Source organism: Corvus kubaryi, unplaced genomic scaffold, assembly GCF_017639235.1.
Source record: "Corvus kubaryi isolate FWS band 111438036 unplaced genomic scaffold, C.kubaryi_AGA036_p1.0 123, whole genome shotgun sequence".
Lineage (NCBI taxonomy): Eukaryota > Metazoa > Chordata > Aves > Passeriformes > Corvidae > Corvus > Corvus kubaryi.
This window is the reverse complement of record NW_024580658.1, coordinates 65,061-87,636: the sequence shown is the minus strand read 5'-3', so window position 1 is coordinate 87,636 and position 22,576 is coordinate 65,061. Positions and strand designations below refer to the sequence as shown.

Sequence of the window (22,576 nt, the reverse complement as noted above, 5' to 3'; positions counted from 1 at the left end):
AACCAAATTGTGCATCTTCAATGAGTTCCTTCACTTTGGACTGTTACATCAAAATATTAAAATATTAAGCTTTGGAATAAAGAGATCCAGATAAAAAGAAAAAAAAATATTTGAAACATGAAATTTGAAATTGTGTCCCTTTAAAATTGTCTGCTAAAAACCAGGAAGGCTGGGAAGAACAAAATCTCTTATTACATCCTCTTGAAGATGTTTAGGAAAGCAGCTACAGTTAACAAATCCCAAATCCGTCTGGATAAATGCAGAGTGGGACATTGTGTACAATATTATACAATTCATTACAGGCTGCCTTTCATTGATCAACTGACCAGATTAGAAACAATAGATACACCCATCAATACAGATGCTTGAGCACATGGAGTCTCTGGCAGCTGAGAGCAAAAAGAAGCCCAGCTCTGCAGATTGGGAAAAGGCAAACCCGGGGATTTCAAATGCAGGCTGCATTTCAGCAGTACTTACCCCTTGCAGCAGGGCAAGGGGAAGCTTTTAAAATCTTTAAAAATAGTTTTGAAATAACTGAATTCTTAAATAGCTGTTTAAAAACTCAATAGTTGGTTTAGCATTGATGTGTTTTGATGATACTAAAAGCAACTGCATTCTGATATATTTATATGTCTGGATAGCTCTACAGAAGTTATTTGTTGGAGGGGCCTGTTATGCCATAAAGTAATTTAACTTTATCAACTCCTGCTACATGTGAGCTATGTCTGGCTTGATGGGAAGTTGTGAATTGCAGCACAAGAGCAGAACTAAAATGGGGACTAAAAATTTCAGTCTACCCCCACTCCCAAAAAAAGAGGAACCACAGCCCAGGCCAGGAGAGGTCTTCTGTTCCCTCTTCCCTTGGTGAAATGCTCCCAGCCCTCAGTTTCCCTGAAGCAATGCTCAGGCACCTTGAACAGATGCCAGCCAGGCCGTTTCTGTCACCTTTGCATCTTTCCCTGCTGACACAGCAGCTACACATGAAGGTCATCTGGCTACAGCAGCCCAGAATCCTGATTTTAAATCAACTGCACCTGCCCCAATAAGCCACCAGCTGCCAGGTGCCAAGGAGGCCACAGACCACGACACTTCCCCAGTTCCCTTTTCCATTCTGGTTGCCAGAAGGATGTCACACTGCGAATACAACTGCAACTGGGATGTGTCCTTAGGAGCTTTTATTAGCCTGGAGATGCCCTCTTGGAATTAGCTGCAATGAGCCTTCCTACAGTCAAAGGCATTAACAGAGTCCTGATTGTATTTTTGCTGGTAACACCCAGTATGGTTTGGCCATTGCTGTGCACATGGATATCACTATCCTCATCATCCCTAATGGCCCCTGGCTATGAGCCCCCCACAGACAACCTTTAAGTCATGAGGAAAACATTTTGAGCTCCAAACATAAATCCAAATGAAAAATAATTATAAGGACTGAACATTTCAAAAGACAAGAAAGTCCCAGTATTAAAATCAGGAGTAAACCCCTGTATTTATCCAAAGACACATGATCACCAGCAAAAGACAAACTCCATCCCTGAAAGTTTCATCAACCTTGCAAGTGTTCGACACCCAGCTAGATGGGGCTCAGTGGGTGGAACTGGATGAGCTTTAAGGTCCCTTCCAACCCAACCCATCCTGAGATCTCTTGATAATTCTATGAATCAATCTCCTTGATCCCTTGGAAAGGCAACACCTCTGCTGTACAGTTACCTAGGTGTATCAAACCTTGCCTTGAGAACAAGCCTTGGCCAAGGGAGGGGGCTGGGGGCAGCAGCTCTGGGGTCCTGCTCCCCAGAATGCTCCAACACCCAATGGTGGGACACAAAATGGTGACAACAGGCTGCCAAAGCCACTGGGTTGGAGAAGAGGAACAGCTGCATGGGAGCCAAGAGTCTGGGATGGATCTCCCTGCAAGTTACACAACATATTAAGGGGTAAAGAAAGCTCACAGTAAATTAATTTCCAAAATGCATTTAGCAGGTGGGAAAGGAAAAAATAAATCAGATGACTCAGCAGATATTAAATCTTCAGTCAGCACACAACTGCTGCTGCATTTGATACGGCTGCAGCAAAGGTGGAGCTTGGGGGAAACCAAGGATGGAAAGGAACAGCCACAGTTAAGAGCTGAACAACTGAACTATTTAATGGTTTTTCTCTTCACTACAAATCAAAATGTTGAGCACAATCTGCTCCCAGCAGATTGTGGAGGAGCAAGGTTAGCAGGGAACAATACCACACGTAATTATGAAGTTATCTCACTGTACGTACAAAAAAGGGGAGATTACTCTTCCTAAGGGAATATTAATTCTCACAGTTTTTGAACTTCCAAGTGCTCGTATTTACATCCGCCTCTGTGCACACATCAGGACTCTGTCATCCCAACCACACTCTAGTTATTTTATTTATGCATGATTTTAGGTAGTCGCTAGTATTTGCTTTAGCAATAGCTATTGTTTATAGACGTGACCCTACTATTCAGACAACAGTTTGGGGACGGTATCACTCCTGAAGTTCAATCAACTCAGTTGCTGTAACGATTGCCAATGCGGTGAAACATCGAAGCTATTGACAAATCCTTCAATGCAACAGCTAAAAGAGGTCACCAGAAGTAAATTGGTTGTGAAATCATTGCTAGAGAACACAGCTATCCGAGTTAATTTAAAATAAAGATCAGCACAGACCAAGACGAACCTGTTTAAGGAGCTTTACAGAAGCTGACAGGCAAAAGAGGAAATAGTCAAATGCCACAAGGGAAGTGAATAATATAGTAAATATTGACTCAGTAATTCATATTCTCTTGCATCTCACCATGAGAGGGAAGAAAACTTTTGTGTATTTTTTAAAAATTAAGACAATCCATTAACTCTTAGACACTATTTTAGTTTTTGAAAGCTACTGTCTCATCAGTGTCCAGCATCCATCCATCTGGGATGCTGGACGCGGGTCAGAAACTCAACAAGGCTTCTGAGTGCCTGATTCTGTAGCAGGAACAAAGTAAGCAGTCATGGCTATTAACTCTTTCTCTCAGTTACAAAGAGATTACAGGATCTCAAAGATCGTGATTAGTGACAGGATCACCAGAGCAGCCTCTCCTGCTGTAGCCAGGTCTGAGAAACACTCCTGCTTTTTCTTCTCCCCCCATCCCCAGCCCACCAGTTCTCCATTAAAACCAATGACACAACAAATCCTCCCCAATGCACACAACTGGATTCTTTGAACTGACTGCTCTGACAGGGAAAGAAAATCCCAAGGTTTCAGCATTCCTAAACAAATTCCCTGCACAAAGCACCACAATTAGTATGAGGGGGCTGCAAACAGGAGCCAGATGCATCTGCACCAGCACATCTGATGTCAGTAAATCCCACAGCACCTCTGGCATCACCTCCGTCAGCACCTCCTGCCAGGTATTCTCGTTAAAGGCAAACATAGCAAGTTTCATATAAAATCAAGTGTCAGCAGCCCAGTATTTCTGGTTTCCTATTTAATTAAAAAGGCCTTTAAAACCCACACCGTGACTAAACATCTCCCAAGATCTTTGATCTGACAAAGCAATTTTTAAGAAGAATCCAAGGGTGGGTGAGGCTGCTCCATGCATGCTGGGAAATCTGCAGCAGGAACTGACTGCAGTGGATGTGCTGTTGCTCTCACGGCGACTGGCAGAGCACACTCCACTGTCAGAGCTGATAAATCAATAGTTTAAATCCGTATCATATCAAAATTGTATCTGGAAAAGGTGGAAGACTCACACAAAGCCAGTCAAGCCGTTAGGGATGGATCCGATTCCAGCCCAGCCCAGCATCCCTGCAGAAGGAAAGGTCTGTGTGCATGGCACAGCGTCTGGAGATGTGGCTCCCAACTGCCATTGTGCTCCCAAAACAGAGACACGGGGGAAAAAAACCACCCCAAAATAAATAAATCAAACAGCTCCAGGGGCTGGAGCCCACCGGGAGGATCCTGGAGCTGCCAGCACTGCCGCTGCAGGGGCCGGCGCCGAGGCTGATGCTGGAACCCGCCGCAGCGATGCCGGCGCAGGAGAGGGAGTTGCAAATCTTGTTCTCAGCATTCCCGATGGATTCCAGCCTGGTGAGAGATGACACGTGCCACATGATCTGCCTGCTGCTCTCCCAGGGTGAGATGTGCTCGGCAAGGGGCAAAGTGTTCCCCAGCCAGAGCAGGAGAGGAGAGGGAGCCCTCTCCTCCGAGTCTGATACTGAAAAGAGTTATTTTAATCAAAAGTCCTCCCTGATTATTTAGTTTGTGAGTACTTTTCTGCCTCAGAAAACAATATGCACCACCATTGCAAATTATTATTATGCTACAGTTAATTCCATTATAAAACTATTATTATTATTATTTTTCTTATTGCTGTTGCTATATAATTAGTATTGTGGTAAAATACCACAATATGGTTAGAAATAGCGTTATTGCAGTGTTATGATTAAAATCAGTATGATATGAATTATTATGATAATTAAAATTTTTAAGAACTGCATTAAATTACTAATAGAATGAAACATTTACCCCCATGAAAATAACTCCCTGGTGGGAGTGTCAGGGTACAGAGGATGGTTGTGGGTGTTGAGGGTGGAGTATTTTTACTGATGGAACTATAGCACAGACCTGGGTTATTAATCACCATATCATTAAAATCCAGCTCCCCAGTCACCTTCCAACAAGTTGAATCCTTTAGCATAGAATCATTAAGGTTGGGAAAGACCTCCAGATCAAGCCCAACCTGTGCCTGATCCCCACCTTGTCACCCAGCCCAGAGCACTGAGTGCCATGTCCAGTCGCTCCTTGGACACCTCCAGCGATGGGGACTCCACTGCCTCCCTGGGCAGCCCCTTCCAATGTTTAAGAACCCTTTATGTGAAGAAATTCCTCTTGATGTCCAACCTGAACCTCTCCTGGCACAGCTTGAGGCCTTTTCCTCTCATCCTGTACCCCGTTCCCTGGGAGCAGAGCCTGATCCCCCCCTGGCTGCTCCCTCCTGTCAGGGACTTGTGCAGAGCCACAAGGTCCCCCCTGAGCTCCTTTGCTCCAGGCTGAGCCCCCTGAGCTCCCTCAGCTGCTCCTGGGGCTCCAGCCCCTCGGTGTCCTGCCATGAGGGGCCCAGAACTGGACACAGCACTTGAGGTGCCTCTCCAGTGCCCGGCACAGGGGACAGGCACTGCCCAGGTCCTGTGCCCACACTCTGGCTGGTACAGGCCACGTGCCCTTGGCCCTCCTGCCCACCTGGGCACAAATGGGCTCCTGTTCAGCCACTGTTGAGCAGCACCTGGATGCTCTGATAGTTCACACAAATAATCCAAGACACACAAGGCTTCTATTTCTGTACATAATTAATTAACACTATATAAACTACTTCGAATTCCCAGACTTCTCCACACACCAGATGGGCAGATTTGTATTTTGTGCCTAAGAACACACACAAAACCAGTTGTTTTTCCCCTCAATCACATCCCTGCCCTGATACAAAAACCACCTAATAAAACAAAAAAAGCTTTACCACTGTGTACAGTTTATTATAGAAAACAGTGTGAGATGGAAGTCACAGAAATGCTTTCATAAATATAATATTTAATTTATTAATTGTGAATCCACAAGACTTCCTTTCTCTTTTGCAAATAACCTGACAATATTTTAAAAATGGAAATGCCATGCTGTGTTTTGAAATACTTCAGCTAGAGTGGAAAATCAACATATATTTAATACAGATAAGCATTTTAGTTTATTGTATGTTAAATATAGTCCCAGTGGCCACTGGAGCAGCAAGCAAATGTGGAGTCACCACTACTACGGGCATGCTCTGACTCCAGATGGGTCCATGGCTTGAAAATAACCTGGAATATCATAAAATGTTCAACATTATGAGCAATTATGGGAGTCCTGACTATAGCAAGGCCTCATGGAGAGCAGAAACTGGGGACACTTCATTAACACACCCAAAGACCAGGACACAAGTGTTCTGTTATCCCAGTAGAGTTCATCAAATTACACAATGGATTTTATCCATAACTATAAAAATACAAGTGCACTTTGTACTTGGGGCACTTTAAAACGTGATTAGTAAGTACATGCTCTAAATTCATAAAGGGCAGCTTCCCTACACCCACAATAAGGAGTCATCTCTAGAGGAGAAAGCAATCCCTCTGCACAGGAGACGGAAAACAGAGTCAATGATAAGACATTTATTTCAGATAAAATATCTGCTTTGTTATCAAATTCAGAGGAGCTGGTAAGTCACCCAGAGCACCATTTGTCAAAACACTGTTACTGCACCATTCTGCATTTTACTGCTTTTAGCTTTGTTCTGATATGTAGATGAAAACCTTTTGTTCCCAAACCATGAGACAACCAGAATATAAATGAGGTTAACAGATAATGAAGTATGTGGCCTCCACAGACTATTAACCTGGACCTTCTTTCTCTGAATTTTTCTTTCTTTAAAAGCAACCTGCACCACTGTCACTGCCCAGGCAATCTCCCTAAGCCCACGGGGTCATTCCCAAGTGACAGGCTCTTCATTAGTAAATCAGCATTATATCACACAACAAAAATGTAACTCCAACCTGAGGAACACATCTTGGAATCCAAACTTCAGCACCTGCAGCGTAGACAACTCATGCTGTGTTTTGATCTAACATTCCGGAATTTGTAGTTTGGAGTTACTGAGAATTATCTTACAAGAAACTTTGTTAAAGATGCCCATAATTGGGAATTTGGGAAGAATCGACCAGTTGGAGAAGACACTTTAAACCAGTTAACAGCAGGAGACTGTTAACCCTGCTTCGGCACCGAGAGAAGAGAGATGGGGCCATCCTTTGCAGAAACACAGAATCAGTGAGGTTGGAAAAACCCCCTGAGATCACCAAGTCCAACTGTTCCCTGAGGACTGCCAAGGCCACCACTGACCCATGTCCCCAAGTGCCACATTCACACGGCTTTTAAATCCCTCCAGGGAGGATGACTCCATCACTGCTCTGGACACCCTGTGCCAGGGCTGGACAGCTCTTCCCAGATGAAGGAATGTTCCCAATACCCAACCTACTGTTCTGAGTCTAAATGAGCCAGTGAAATGACAGTAGGTTAAGTAAGGGAAAAACAAAACCAAAATATCCCACCTGAAAACCTTTCATTTCTCAGCATTTCATTGTTTTCTCACAGATCTAACACTGGGTATTATTTTCCATCAGCAGCTTGTGCTGCATTCTGCACTCTCGTACTGCAGTGGAATTAATTCTCAATCCCATCTCCAGTGAAAGCCCTATCCACGCTTTTCGGACACACATTACTATTTTTCATCAAAATTATTTCCACCAAAAGTAACCAAAATCCCTTTTCAAGCCTGACATCTCCTGCGATGCAAATCACTAAATTTTAGAAGTTATGCCTAAACACAACAGTAGAAATAACGCAACCCAAACATCCTCAGGAATCCTCATTCTTACAGCTCCTGTGGCTCTACACTGCAACAGAAAAACCTACCCAGATACACACACAGTCACAGTTTATGGCCTTTAATCGTAAATACCACTTGCTCTCCTGCTCTGGGCTATTAGAGAATAAAAAAAAAGAGAGATTAACAGTTCTATCTAGCTGGAAGAATGAGTAATTACTTCTAAAAATGATTTCCCAGACCCTTCTCAAGCAGCAGCAGCGCTATAGATCCACACACATTTACAAACACACACAGACAGGGCTTAGAGAATTAAATATTGAGGAAATTCTACCCAAGATCAGATTGAAACAGAAAAGCAATACAGGGATCTGCAGCAACATTTTGCACCAGCACCAGATTTCCATCCATAGGACTAATTCCAGGCATTCCTACGTTAATTTTTAGGTGTCACTTTGCACCATCCAAAGCTAACCCTGGAAAACTGCACCACAACGAAAGGCTCATCCCAAGTATAGAAAAATGCTGAATTTAGTTTGGATCAACACAAAAAGGTCTAAAGAAGCCCATGAAGGGAGAGCAAAGCATTAGTGCATCATCTCTTGGCTGTTAACAGAGGTTGTAAATCCCCATCCCTGGAGGTGTCCAAGGCCAGGTTGGATGGGGCTTGGAGCAACCTGGGACAGTGGAAGCCCACGGCAGGGGGTGGAACTGGATGGGCTTTAAGGTCCCTTCCCACTGAAGCCACTCCAGGATCCTGTGCTCTCTGGTTCCCAGGAGGAAGCCTGCCCACACCAGGGATGCCACATCCCCGTCACTGCAGCACTAGTCCAAGCTGCTGCCATGTCAGATGCAGGATCAGAAACTGCTTTGCAGAGACCAGACATAAATCTCACTAATGAATACAATTATAGAAACTCTTTATAGTAATTTTTTTTAGTTTATCAGCCAGGAGGTACAATCAATCTACTACTAGTGCATTACCTGTGATGGCTTATGAACATTTTTTGCCAATTAAAATGATGTTGGGGATTCCTCATATCCTGGAAGGTAAGGAACATTCCCTTCTACCCCAGCATTTCTCAAGGAGAAGGAAATAGTCACAGACAAGGGCAAAAAGGTGCTAGAGTAAAAGAAAACCATTTTAGGAACAAAGAACTTACCTTGTATCGATATTCCAGTAAGCCCTCTGTTTGAAAGGGAATTTTGTGAACTAAGAAACCTGCTCCTCAAAGAAATGCAAGTCATGGAGCATGGATCAATGCCCAGCCTCTCCTCTAATGCAAAGGGAGGTTTACCCTGGTCATATAATGCCATTAATGTGCACAGCAGCAAAACAAATCCCTCCTCAGTTAGAGAGAAGATTAAAAAACCTACAAATAAATATTCCTACAGAGCGAGAAAATGGCATCAGAAACAAGAAGTTATTGATACGGCAAATAAATCAATAGCCTAAATGCAAATTATTATAAAATAACTGAAAGTAAAAAATAATTGCCTTAAGGCAAAAACCCATCACTTTTCCTGGCGGACAAAGAAAGAAAAAATTTAAAAATTGGTGAAAGCATTTTGTTTTCACATCTCTGTCTGCTTCTCACCACCATGGCGGCAGCTGGCAACAGCAGATGGCACAAAATTCAACCCCATAATCTGTCAGAGGTGAGCTAAAATTTCACCATACTGAGAAACTGTGAAAGGAAAAGTCAGGGGAAGCAGGACACAGCATGGCTGGTGGCATTCCACCAGGGACAAATTGTGAACCTCTTCTGGAGGAAGTAAATCAGGAAAATTTACTTAACCAGCATATGTGTAATGTGGCAAAACCCACCAAATTTCCAAAACACGGTCTGACTTTCATGTGGGAAACAGGATTAGCACAAGCACCAACATGGACAACACTCATAATGGGATTACTGGGTGGTCTGTGCTGGGCTAGGAGTTGGACTCCATCACCCCTAGGGGTCCCTTCTAACTCAAGACATTCCGTGATTCTATGATGTGGCACTTGCGTGTTTATTTGTATCATTAAACACATTTGTAATCATGCTGTGCCCAGGCTCCACAGTGACTTTACATTCACTTCATCTTCCTCTGCTATCACCACTTAATTAGCTGTTCTGCCTCCCTTGTGCTGCCCCATCACCTGGATGAGATGTAAATTACCTGCTAAAAAAAATTGTCTATACTAACTTTGTTTTGCTTAGCAATTTCAATTTGAGACTGTGGAGCATTTAATTTAATGAGTCCAAGTTTTGCATAGCATTACAGCGTGCAAAATAATTACACTTTAAAAATTACTGCTATACACAAGATAAACCTGCTAGTGCCAAAATTATTCTATTTCTGTAGACAAACTTTGAAATTTATTAATGAAAGTTTGCAGTGAAACAGCTGTTCTGCTGATTAAATAAGTTATGACTAAGTTTTTGTGGTGCTTCCACATAAGCAGGCAGCTATTGAAGAGCAAGACAGACTAATTGTGTAAAACTGATGAAATGAGTTAAGGTTAGACATTAGGAAGAAATTCTTTCCTGTGAGGGTGGGGAGGCCCTGGCACAGGGTGCTCAGAGAAGCTGTGGCTGCCCCTGGGTCCCGGTTGGATGGGGCTTGGAGCACCACCCTGGGATAGTGAAAGGTGTCCCAGGCCATGGCAGGGGGTGGAACTAGATGAGTTTTAAGGTCCCTTCCAACCCAAACCATTCTGGGATTCTGTGAAATGTTGGATGTGGGCTAAATATTCCAGGGCTTTCAGACTGGGAGGTGGCAGGAGAAGGGTGGTGATGAGTTTGGAAGGTGCCCCTGCAAATTATTTCCTGCCTTTAGAGCTGGCTCTGTACACACAGTTCCAGTGATTCTGGCACTCTCTTGAAGCATCAGTGCCTAGATTAAAGCCCTGGTGAAACCCAGGGTCCAAGTTTAAAGGCAGTGGACTAAAGGGCCACCACATCGCAGCTGCTCCCTGCAGTGCCACACCACACTCAGCAGTCAGGCAGGCGAGCTGCTTCTCCTCCGCATACTTTTGTTCTTGGAGACCACAGCCCAATCTTATTAATCCTCATTTAGATGCAGAAGTCTGTTCTTGCAGCAAACCTTGATGGACTTCTACCCAAAGGGCTCCAGAAACATCTGTCCCCCACACTGAATTCACAACCCAAAAGGAATGGAATATTTTTTGCAGTCTACGCTAAATGCAAACTGCGCTATCCAGGTAAAAAGTCCACTTCAGATATACATGTTTGGTTTTATAAGGACCAAATAATCGCTTCCCTGTGGGTTAAGATCCATACAATTCCTAAATTCTACACATAGTATAATACTACTCTGTGTTCAGCTTCTTGGGAGGTGAAGGGGAGAAGGTAACAAGGAAAAATGAAAAATAATGATTTGTGCACATTCAGTGTTGGTGTGGATCTGGTTTTACATAAAAATAGCATTGTCTTTACACCTAACTCTTCTTGCATTTGCAAAGTCACACAGCTGCTCGAGCAATTAGTGAAAATTAAGTCTTTGCAATAGCTGCATCTTGTATTTAGGTTAGCCAGGACACTCCAGTATGTTACACAACCAAACCCAATCCTTTCTTCTTAATTGACATCAGGCATTATGAGGCCAGCAATTATATTTATTCATCTCCATTAAAGGACAGAGAGATACTGACTGGCGGCACAGTTCAGTCTACAGATTCCTTATTACTCCTGGTAGTACAAGACCAAATCAATCCCTGAATCGTTTTCTATAGCTCCATGTCAGTCTGTAAACAGTGAAAACACTCAGGGTGCCAAAAAAAAAAATAAAGTTTGATTTGAACAGGCCTCCATTTGCCCTCTACTTGAGTCACATATAGCAGAATTTAGAAAGCCATGCTGTTAATATTTTTTTTAACCTAAAAGGGTTTTTTATTTGTTTTCTAAGTGCAGTATTTTAGAACTGTATGTCCTCAACCTCAGAGCCTGAGGCTCACAGAGCAGCCTACACTGGGACCCTACTCAGCAGGTCCAACACCTCCCACTCACAGCAACCACAATTTAGACCAGGTCACTCGGGGCTTTACTTTTCATAATTCTGATCCTTCTGTGACTTGTTTATGAGGAGCTGCCAGGAACAAGTTACCTGCATGACTCACCTTTCCCTCGTCATCCCAAGCTGAAAGGAACGCTTCAGCCTCAGGCACCTGCTATTCCCCTTATTTTTATGGATCAAATCAATAAGGAAATGTGGACCAAAGGTAAATCCATACAGCAGAAGGAAACACAAAGGTTTTCACAAATGCATTGAAGCAACAGCACAGGCTGCAAAGTGCCCAAATCACCCAGTGCCCCAGCCCCAGCCACCCAAGCTGCATTCCACAAAAAAGGGCTTGTCTACAGCCTAAGAAAACTTCTCATTTCCAAGGGAATGTTTTGATTCCCGTGATGCAACTGAAGTCACCTGCAGTGACTGATGGCAAGAACACAGAGGGGGAAGCTGTGAACTGTGAGCAGAGCACACACCAACAGTCAGCCCGCGTTTCAAGGGGGATAACAAATACAACCTGCCCATGGGGACAACCTGGCATCAGCCCCAACCAGCACAGGGTACACCTGTAAAAAACAACAGAACTGGTTTTGCTTTGAAAACACCTTAAAGTTGAGGCAACATTTTGACTGCCTTTTGAGAAGACAAAAATCTTTCAGAACTTTAAAGGAATAATCAGCAGAGAACTGTCTCTAAACTGGTTTCACAAGATCCATCATATACCGAACAAAACATGATAAAGCAAGTTCTTTGGTAAGCAGGTGCCTAATTAGTCCTTTCGGTTGGTTTAACATTTCTTTAACAGCCTCCTGAGTTTGAAGTAGCCACTGCAGACATTCCTTGGTGCAGCAGGTGCCTGCTACAAGGTGTTGCTGTGAGCTGGCAAGCCCTTCACGTGTGTCCAGGTGAGGTCAGCGGGCAGAGCAACTCAACTCATTTTCTGTAAAAACTGGCCCAGGTTGCCCGGAGCAGCTGTGGCTGCCCCATCCCTGGAAGTGTCCCAGGTCAGGTTGGACAGGGCTTGGGTCTTGTAGAAGGTGTCCTTGCCCATGGCAGGGGTGCAGAATGGGATGATCTTTAGGGTCCCTTCCAACCCAAGCCATTCCATGATTCTATGAAAATACACTAAATACACTATATATTTTTTTTCCTAGTATCTCTATTCAAATCAGCAATTCATTTTCATGTGGCAAAACCCAAAAGCAATTCATTTATTCTCTCAAAGGGACCTACATAACCACTGTGCCCACTAGAGCAGGACCTTCTAAATTAACTCAAAGTTAAAGCAAATAAATAAAGGATTTACTTGTAAGATCCACAAGAATCCCACAAAACAGTTTCATTTTCAGCAAGGAATCACTTTCTTTTCCCCCCCTCAACGGAGAGAGGGGACACTGCTCACAGTGCCAAAGACAACTACTAAAATTTACCAACCACATGATCCCAGAATGAAGAAACTAATGGCTCAAATTACTAACAGATGTTAAGCTACATCTCACACACACAAAAACCCCCCAGGTTATAGGGTTATTCCTGTCTGAACTCAGACACCTTTGAGACCGTCTTCAAGGCAGCAGAGCAGGAAATGCTGGAGCAGATGCCAGGCGGGCACCACATCCCACAGCTGCAAAAGAATCAGCCCTGGGTCTCTCCAGAAGCAGCTCTAGGCTTTGCTCTCCCCTTCTCCTAACACACCACAGCCAACACCTTCCCATTGCTCTGTCCCTCACAAATTGCAGTTTCTTAAATTAACAGTGTTGAGAATTACTATCTGTTTGTAACAAACCAAAGTGAACAAACCTTGCCACACAAAGTCACTCCAGGCCAATTACTCCATGTTTGACTTTAGTGTCTTGCCTCAGCAGCTGCTCAATTATTGAAAGTGCGAGCTGAGAATTTTTAGGTTTTGTAATGGAAAAGGGATGCAAACATAAGTAAAACTTTCATCAGCGACAGGGTATGTGGTATTTGGGCACTGTCAGGCTCCCCACAGAGAGAGCCATCTGTCTGGGGTTAAACCAGCACTGGTTGCAATATGGAAACATCCTAATTAATGAAGTAAAAATAGCAATTTGACTTAAGAGGCTTTGGCAAGTCATAAACATACTTAAGTCCATCCATGTATCGTCCAAGTTCCTCTGTCTTCGAGGAAGGTCATTGGCAGAGGAGGACTCAGCAATTTGTTTGGTTCATCGAGGGAGCTCTAAGACGGATCCAGGGAAGCACCACCCAGCGAATGAGATGCCAAAATGCCTCAGCACCTTCCAAAAGCTGGTGCTTTTTTCCTCCACCTCTTCCTGCTACATTTTTATGGCAAAAACTTCCTCTTTTTAGGAGCAGAGCATGGACCCTTGCTGGGACTGTGCATGACAATGCATGCACTTCCTAAAAGACTGCCCAGAGCAGCTGTGGCTGCCCCATCCCTGGCAGTGTCCAAGGCCAGGTTGGACGGGACTTGGAGCAACCTGGGATAGGGGAAGGTGGCCCTGCCCATCACAGGGGGTGGAACTGGACAAACTTTAAGGTCCCTTCCCAACCCAAACCACCATGTAATTCAGTGATAATTAGACTTCAAACTGTAAAGGTCCGTTGTCTTCCTGTGGGATATCCTACATTAACTCCCCATATTGCTTATTAGTTATGAAAATCCACAGAAAAAAAACCAAAACCAAACCAACTAAACGACCAACCCAGTGGTCAGAGGCCAAAAATACTTCTTAGAGGAACTGCAGAATTAAAAAAGAATTCTTTGCCTCTGCAAGTATGTTTGTGTTTATTTTTATTGCTGCAGTGCTTGGAAGCCTGAACTGAAATTAAGATCCTACTGTGTTGGCAGCTGGTACAAAAACAGAGCAAGAAAACACCCTTGTCATTATAAATTTATTAACTTAAATTCTATTCCTACAAGAGACACTGTTGACATTCCTGCCCAGGAATTTCAGACACAAGTACAAAGGGGGTTTTTCCCTGGCATGTATAGGAAATCAGAAATCATACACACCAACATCTGAGTTATTCTGGAGCAGAATGAATCCTAAATAAGTTCAGGTATCAGTGACACTGATCTGTACCTTCATCATCTCAAAAGCTGTTACTTGTCACTAGAAAAAGGCAGGTATTTCTAATCTGGGGTACAATTAATCTCACCTATTTCATACAGAAAAAGTAGCATCCTTGTTTCTATTAACATGAAGCGACTCTTTTATCCAGAGACACCTATACTGAGTATGTAAATCAAACCCACCAACCCTTCCTTTTTTTTAATTTTGATGTGGGAAGATGACTTCATGACAAAAATATCTGGAGTAAAAAAGATTGTGTTGCTAGTAACATTTGGGTATTATATGGTGTATTTCATTCATTAATTTTAAAACCACCCTACCTATGTAATTAAAATACAGACAGCAATGATACAGCTGGACAGAGAGACACAAGAGAGCTTCCCATGTCACATTAGGGAAAAACAAATGCCATCAATGAGCCCACAGGCTTCTGCCAACAAGGGTATCAGTGTTGGCACCGGGTGTCTCCTGCTCAGAGATCCTCTCCGAACTCCGCATGGGGCACATCCATCTGCTCTCCTTTGCTAAGAAGCTCACAGCCAAAACACACAATTCAGCCTTTAGTTATTGATTTTCTACTAAAACTGTTTCCAAGTTATAAAAGCCTCCAGCCTCCATATTTGGGCAGTGTTTCCATCACAGCTCACCTTGGCAAGTGTGCCCCAGCTCTCTGGAGGGAAATATGCTAAATTCTATATAAACAAGGAAACCACACTAGTTAGGTCATAAGATTTTATATCAAGAATGTGCTGATAACTTGCTAACCATTAATTTTTTTGTTCATACCTAACAAGAAATTCCTAAGCACATCAATAGAGAAAGTTAACATCCACAGCCACCTTAATTACAATTCTGACACAGACCTGCTGGAAAGCAGCTGCAAAATTTAAAAAATGAGACTTCTTCTGATAACCCAGAAATCAGAGGGAGCCATTCAGCTGTTACAGACATTCATTTCAAGAGTAAAATATAGAATAGAATCATAAAGTAGTCTGTGTTGGAAGGGACCTTAAAGCTCATCCCATTCCACTCCCTGGCAGGTACACCTTCCACTAGACGAGGTTGTTCAGACCCCATCCAATCTGGCCTTGAATACTTCCTGGAATGGGGCAGCCACAACTTCGCAGCCTGTGCGAGTGAGGTTGTGGACTTTTAAATACTTTTTTTAAATGGCCAACATCCAAAGCATTTATTTATCCCAACTAAAAATTGGACCAATTTGTTAGTAAAATGAAAATGACTCTTTCAGCTTAAGCTTCTCCCACACTATGACTAAATGAGCCATCCTTGTTTTGTTTAAATGTGGGTTTAGAAAATACAGTACCAAAAGCTCCGAGTCCGTACGTGGTACCTTTCTGCAACTGAACATGCTGTAACACTTTGCATGGGAAACACTTGTCTTAGGGAAACAGAAAGAAAATTCAGAAAACTGGCTTGAACTAATAAGCAAATTATTACGACATGGCCTGTTTCGCTGTCATTATGTACTTAGGAATTGGTCTCTGTTTTATTTGATTTTTGTCTCCCTGGGCCTTAATTTCCTTGAAGTGCTTCCAGGTGCAGCTCCTGCCCTTCCCCTGTCCCAGCCTTTCCAGCGCAGGGCTGAAGGGGCAGGAACACACAGCACAGTCCCCCTGAGTTGCTTCAGAGAACAAGAAGTCCTATTTTCACCACTTCCCATCTATTTGAAGGGACGATCTGCTCTCCGAGTATGTCAAGGAAAGAGGTAAATTGTGATGATTGTACAAAGAGCAACAATAGGGACAAAAGGCCTCGTGGAAGGACAGGGATGTGTCTTGGGCACACGCAGTGACACTAAGTTCTTGCTTTATTTAACTTTATTTAACTGTCAATAAAGAGAAGAGAAGGAATAGCTGGATATTCCCCTATAAGGTGTGAGTGGGCTTTTAACCTGCAGGGCAGCTTTCAGAAGGCACTTCCAAGCTCGGGATCATTTATCAGCCACGGGGATCACCAGACAGGACTAAGGCAGCTATGATGTTACACACCCAGAATTCTAATTTTTCTTACGTTTTAGCACTATGATCTCCTGAAGCTTTTCTAGGTGTCTGCATTTAATAACACAGCAATGCTGTAAACTTTCAAACAAGTTTTGTTCGTGTAATGTAGTAATTAAAAATACAGACGCAGTTCAAATCTCAAATTTCTACATGAACAAGGCAGAAACAAAACCAAGAATACCTTCCACTCCTTTTTATGCCTTGGAATAAAACAGTGTTGACACCTCAATGATTTGAGCATTTCACCACGAACAACTTCAAGGAACACTTTAAAAAAGAAGAGTAAGTGGATGACTCAATCCTACAAAGCAGACAAGAACAATATGATGAATAAACCATTTAAATGCACTATTAATTCTTGTGGTAATTCTTTATTTCTTACTCTAAGAATGGTCCAAAGGTCCAGTTAAACAGGTTAGTTTTGTCTATCAGCAAATCAGTAACAGAGTCTCTGAGGAGAAGTGATGGCTAATAATCATTCTGAATTCACCTAACAGAAGATTTTCAGACCTATTCAGATGACAAAGAGTATGTTCTGGTGAGATCTGGACACCTTATCAAAGCTTCTAATAAAATCATGTCCCTAACTTGCTTAGGTTTTGAGGGGTTTTTGTATCTAAGAGAATATGGGTCGGTTTCTATACTGATCTCATCCTCAAAAAGAAAATTATATAAAAGGAAACATAAATCCTTCCACTTCAGAAAGATCTTGCAGCAAAAATTTCCACAATTCCTTCAAATAGGTCAGTTATAGATGGAAGCTTTAGCAAAAATTATCCATGACTTATCTAAAAATATATCTGATACTAAAAAAAATAGTCCTCACAGACATGCTGAGAAGTTTGTGCAAGCAGTAGAAAAGGCTGAAGAGGAGAAACTCCTGAAAAGGTGCAGCTTACAAGTCAATCCTCTCACAAAGAAAAGATGATTTTTTCATTAAGAGCATTAGTAAGTTATAGACATTTACTCTTCCTTAAGGGAAAAAAAAGGAAAAAGGAAGGGCAACTGCAACTCCAAAAAGAGAATTCCAGAGTCATCCCTCACACCTGGTACAGGTACTTCCTGCAGCCAAGAAATGCTTTATGTGAACCAAGAGGAACACACGTCTTGGAAAAGCAGTCACTTCACATACACAGTGCTGATCATAAAAATCCCTCAAAAATAAAAATATTACTCATACCTGGAAGATAATCCTAAAACGGAGCAATACGGATTCAACATCTGTCAATATAACAAACAACTGCAAGAATCTGCATTAACAACTCCCAGGGACAAGCAACACTGAATAGAAATAATATTTATCTTTAGGAACTGGGGAAAAATTTGATATAGAAAAATCTCACATCTTGGGTGGAGATTTAAGTTAAGGCATATCAAGACTAACAGGGATTAATTATACTGAGGAGAGTGTGATGAAAATGGAGCTGGTTAACAAACACTAACTACAGTAGGGTTTTTACATTTTGTCTGGGAATGCTCCTACCACACTAAATGAGTGAACACAGGAACGTCTCCAAGCAGTAGACAATTGTTTAATACCCAAAAGTGTTCTGCTCGAGGAGCACAGAATCAGTATTCAGCCTCATATCCTGCTCCGTAAGATCCCTTCCTTCTTGTGAGAACTTAGGAAACTGCAGTGTGTGGGCAGGCCCTGGCACAGGGTGCCCAGAGCAGCTGAGGCTGCCCCTGGATCCCTGGCAGTGCCCAAGGCCAGGCTGGACACTGGGGCTGGGAGCAGCCTGGGACAGCGGGAGGTGTCCCTGCCCATGGCAGGGGCTGGGAGAGGATGAGTTTTAAAGTTCCTTCCAACCCAAACCTTTCTGGGATTCTCTGATGCTATATTTAGCTTAGACTTGTCTCCATTTAAATTCTCTTTCCTGCACATGAAGATGTCACTTATTTTTGTAAAAGGTCAAGTTCTGATGACAAAAAACCATATTGTATATTCAACACGCTCAGGTAAAATGGCAAAATCAACATGCATGTGTTGAATATTTCTAAAACCATTTATTTATTTAGAAACATTCAATACTTAGTAAGTTTCTAGAGTTGTGAGAAACATTCCTTTTAGTTTGCTTGTATAAAATCCAAAAATCCATTTTAACAGATAAGATTATCGATTTTGCTTAAATCCTGTTTTAAGGGAAGGAATTCAAGTTTGTTCCTGGGGCCAGGCCTCTTCCAGCAGAGAACCCCCAAGTTATTAGACATCTCAGTGATTTCTTACTGATTTTCCAGATGAAATTTCTGAAGTCACTGACATAAACCTTATTTTCTTAAAAGATTTGACTGGATTTTTAAACTGTTACAGATACACAAATCATTAAGGTTTCCTCAGACATTCTGGAAAGGACATCCCACTTTCTCAACAGTTTGGCTGAACAAATCCCTTAAATTGGTATTATTTCCTTTTGAAGATAGTGTGTACATTCTCTTTGAATTGTATATGAAAATACATTTTTTACGTTGAATAAGAGAAGACAAGGTCACCTGATGTGGGAAGATGTAACTTTTATCTCCTTTGCACATCAGCACAGGAATTTCGGTGGGATTTGATGGAAAACTCCTGCTCCCTCTGCTGGCTCAGCCCCAATAAAGCACCAATATTTCATCACTAACCTGTCAGTAAATGGGAGAAACGCCACAAAATCCCCCATGTATCCAAACCACGAGCCCTGTGCCCTGCGCTCTGGGGCCCTCACTCCAAAAAAGACCATGGCCAGGGAGGGAACGGAGCTGGGAAGGGGCCGGAGCACCAGGAGAGGCTGAGGGAGCTGGGGGGACTCAGCCTGGAGCAAAGGAGGCTCAGGGGGCACCTTGTGGCTCTCTGCACTTGTTCTTAGAGTTGGTGATGGTCACACGTGTGAAAATCTTGTCTGACAGAGCTGGATGAACCCCTGCTCCCCTCGGAGCTCACACAGGAGCATAAACCAGTATGGGCTGCTAAACAGTGCAATGGGTGAGTCAGTCAATAAAACAAACTCTAAGCACAGCAAAGGACTGAACAGACCTGTTTTATTTCTAAGCTATAAAGCAAGTTAGGTTAACATCTGTGGTGTTACTATTTAAAAAGTAGGTATTTGTGAATCAGAAGTAAACACATACATATTATTCTAATATAGCCTGCTGAAATTCCCTCACAATACAACAGCAGTGCAGGAGAGAAGCAGAAGCTTCATTGCCCAAACATTTTGTATTTATCTGGGAAGAGAATTTGGTACATGAACAAGACACATTCTGATCAAATAAATCAGAATACTAAGAACCAAAGAGCATGCCTGTGTATATATACATCTTCCCGATACATTGCCTTCTTCAGAAGGAAAACACTGAATTACATAAACGCAACACAAACTTCCCTGAAAGGTCAGTTCGTACTTAAATAAACTCAAGGACAAACTTTACTGTGGTCAGAGGATTTGTCAACATACTCAAGCCTTGTTTAAAAATGGATTTATGAAAAACCAGCCATCTTTGTGGAAGAACACGAGCCAAACTATTATTTGGATGGAATACCTTGAACATGTGGATACAATCAGTATTCAGGACCGTAATACATGATGGGTCTTTTAATACCTCACTTCTAACACTTTCTTAAATTAAGTTACCCGACATCTACAGGACCCCACCAGCTGGATCTCATCACTCAGCAATTTCTTTCAGAATTGAAACTGAAAAAGCAATTGTGACTCTCAAACTCTTCTGGGGTAAAAGTTATCCTTAGACTTCCATAATAGAACAGCTAGATGAGAAAGTGCACAGAGACCTGGCCAAGCAGAAATGAGACCTTCACAGAAACGCCCATTATCTTCAAAAGGCAGGAATCAAAGGAGAAGAGCATTTGACATGGGCCCTTTCAGTCCTGGAATTAAAATATAAAGTGGCAGGTTCCAAAAAGCCCTATAAATACATTGGAAGTGAGAAGTAATTGGGTCTTCTGTGAATCAGGAAAGAAGAAGAGGTTTTAAAAAACCCTGCACCAAAAATGTTCTGAATGACAGGCAGGCTCCTGGCCGGGAAGCTCCAGATAAAAACTGTGCATTTTATAGTTGAGAACAAGCAAGATGTAATTCCTAACTAACTCAGAAGAGAAAAGCAGACCCTAAGGATTACATGCCTCAGATGCTCAGACTTTAGAGTACTTGCCTGGCACAGGATGCCCAGAGAAGCTGTGGCTGCCCCACCCCTGGAGCGTCCCAGGCCGGGTTGGACAGGGCTTGGAGCAACGTGGGCTAGTGGAAGGTGTCCCTGCCCATGGCAGGAGGATGGACGAGACATTTAAGTTCTCTTCCACCCCAAACTGTTCTGGGATTTATTCACAGGGGTGGGAGGATTCATCAAGATCCTGTCACCTGACAGGGTGACAAATGCCTTTCGTATATTAGGTAAATTCTCTCCTTTTTAATCTGCTTTTAAAGTATCAAATTTGTAGTTTGCCAGAACGGCAAAGCAAATAAATATAGCAAGTTTCAGGCTTACAATACTGCATGCAACACAGAAATGTACCCAGAAGATTTACTGGTTTTTCTTTCCTTACTGTGCTGCAAAGAAATACAGACTTAAATATATTTACCTTAGAAAAATCTAGGCAGCGACAAATTCATCTAGTGTCATGTAAGAGTCTGGCAGATTAACAATTATCTGAAAAATTATTTTGCAATGCAGGGATGTGTGCCACTTCGTCACAAACAATACAACAAACCTGATCCTCCCATTTTCCCGTTTCCTCTCTCACCCTGAAGAATGCCAAAGAGAATTTCTCACTAAAGCAACTTATTTCAAGGCCAGAATTCCATTAAACATACAGTACAGTTACTAGGCATTAGAGAGAACCTCATCAATTCAATTCTGTCATATTATTTTTCAATATATGAATAAGAAAACCTCTTCTTCTGCTTTGCCCAGAAACAGACTGTTGAATCACGGTACTTCAGAACTGACATTTTTCATTCACAAAATAAGAAACACGTATTTGCAGAGCTTGGCATATACAAGATCCTTAATACTGGTTCCGGGAGATCAGCCAAAAGGAATACTAGGGCCTGTTAGCAGCACATCTGACAAAGAGAGGGCTTTGTACAGAAATCACAACCTAAGGTGATTTGTCCATGTACGGTTTTCCAAAGGTATCATCAAAGGACTTGTACTTTCAAACAGCAAATGTGACACAAATCACAAGAGGATGGAGCCATCTGCTCACGTGGTCTTCTCCAAACCAGTTTTTTCAAGCAGGTACCTCCCTCACACTAACCACTACTGCTACAAGAGACTGAGGAGTTCCTATGGAAAGGAAATCTCCTTCATAAAAGCAATGAACAGCCATCACCTCAGGCCTGAATTCCTACAGCATCTTTGCAAAACAGACTTTTACCTGCTTCGAGACCCACACCAAGTGCAACAACACGATGCACACTTGAACTTCCCAGGACAAGCGCCTTCAGGATGGACCAACACCCCAGACACTGGAGTAAGAGACCACTGATGTCTAAGGCCTAAGGCATCAGTGCCACCCCCACAGCAGAGCCCCACAACTCTCCTTCCCCAAATACCACACGGGCAGGAAGGTACTAAAAATGGCCAAATTCTGGCAGAAATACAGAACAACTTGCTTAAATCCAGGGAAAACAGCCCATTTTCCCACTGCCTTTCCCACCACTGTGTCTCCTCATCCTCACCTGTGGTTTCCCAACGAATATCCATGTGAACATCCATAACATAAAGACCCATATTAACACAGATGCACAAGCACAAATAGACACCGTATCGCAAAATATTTAAAATGTGCTGCCAGATGGCTTTAAAATTCAAAATGAAAGATCTAATTAAAAGCTCTTATCCTGCCAACACTCCATTTTTGGAAATAACTACAAAAGTTTTTTTTTTTTTAATAAAAGTGTTTTTAAAGCCTATCAATATTTTTGTAATGTTCAGTTTTACAATTACAATCTCCCCCAGTCTCCGTCATGGATGAAACGGGCCAAGCCACATGAACCAATACTAACTGTAAACTCCTTTCCTGGGATGTGGAAAAACGAAACGGACATAAACAATGACTAAATTCTCCTTTAATTTCAACTATTCCC

General features: G+C 42.5%; 1 protein-coding gene across 9 annotated transcripts in view; it reads right to left on the bottom strand.

The window, feature by feature from the left end:
• Positions 1-22,576, bottom strand: part of TANC2 (tetratricopeptide repeat, ankyrin repeat and coiled-coil containing 2) — a 196,021-nt gene that overhangs the window by 134,895 nt on the left and 38,550 nt on the right. The window lies entirely within an intron of this gene.